Source organism: Schistocerca cancellata, chromosome 5 (assembly GCF_023864275.1).
Source record: "Schistocerca cancellata isolate TAMUIC-IGC-003103 chromosome 5, iqSchCanc2.1, whole genome shotgun sequence".
Taxonomy (NCBI): domain Eukaryota; kingdom Metazoa; phylum Arthropoda; class Insecta; order Orthoptera; family Acrididae; genus Schistocerca; species Schistocerca cancellata.
The window spans coordinates 811,660,768-811,662,083 of NC_064630.1; the positions used below are offsets into that span (position 1 = coordinate 811,660,768).

The 1,316-nt window shown below is 49.4% G+C and overlaps 1 pseudogene; it reads right to left on the reverse strand.

The window, feature by feature from the left end:
• Positions 1 to 894: 894 nt before the first annotated feature.
• On the reverse strand, positions 895 to 1,012 carry LOC126189936 (5S ribosomal RNA; annotated as a pseudogene).
• Positions 1,013 to 1,316: the final 304 nt, after the last annotated feature.

Below are 1,316 nucleotides of genomic sequence, written 5' to 3' on the forward strand. Positions count from 1 at the left end.
CTCTCCGTGGCTGCACATTCACCAGCCGTGCTGCTATTGCCTCAGCGATTTTTCAGTGGTCAAAACAGACTCCTAAAGAAGCCTTCGCCGCTGCCATGGAATCATGGCGTCAGCGTTGTGAAAAATGTGTACGTCTGCAGGGCGACTACGTCGAGAAGTAACGCCAGTTTCACCGATTTCGGGTGAGTAGTTAATTAGAAAAAAAATCGGAGGCCTTAGAACTTGAATGCACCTCGTACACCGGGGTGTCCGACACGGTATTAGGAGGTATTCCATGACTTTTTTCTCTTCAGTGAAATGTTACAGTTGTTTCTAATACCACTGCCACCGAGCGAGGTGGCGCAGTGGTCAGTCAGCACACTGGACTCACATTCGGGAGGACGACGGTTCAAACCCGCGTCTGGCCATACTGATTTAGTTTGTCCGGGATTTCCCTAAATCACTTGATGCTAATGCCGGGATGATTTCTTCGAAACGGCACGGCTGAATTCCATCCTCATCCTTCCCTGATGGGACCGATGAACTAGCTGTTTGGACCCCTCCCCCAAATCAATCAACCAAGCAACGCCACTGCCTCTAATGTCTGAATGATTCAGCTATGGAGAAGTCACTGTTTATTTCGAAATATCTTTACAAGGAGAGTACGCCAGTGGGTTCCCTTAGTCTATGGATCATTCTACGAGGAACATTAGAGTCCAGTATTTTCTCCTCCCGAACAGGCCATGAAGGCCCAACGGTACCGACCGGCCGCCGTGTCATCCTTAGCCCATAGGCATCATTGGATGCGGATATGGAGGGGCGTGTGGTCAGCACACCGCTCTCCCGGCCGTGTGTCAGTTTCCGAGACCGGAGCCGCTCCTCAGTTTACCTCACAAGGTCTGAGTGCACCCCGCTTGCCAACAGCGCTCGGCCGACCGGATGGTCACCCATCCAAGTGCTAGCCCAGCCCGACAGCGCTTAACTTCGTTCATCTGACGGGAACCGGTGTTACCACTGCGGCAAGGCCGTTGGCATTACAGTCCAGTATATGTTAGACAATTATTTTCAACTCGAGCCACAGTTCTACTACATGCTCCTACCGTCAGGTGAATGTTTCGAGTTCCTTCCTGAGATGTGACACGACAAGCTCTGTATCTGCTTACTACTGCAATTGCCTCATGTTTATTGATTCAGTTTTCAATTCGAACATCTTCATCGATGCGTGATTTATTTGTTTCCATTAAGGTTAAAATATCTGAATCATGAGTGGACTTCCGCACGCTCTCTATGCATAGTTTTCAGAGAAGACATTAACTGAGTTTTCTGGATGTCTTCTC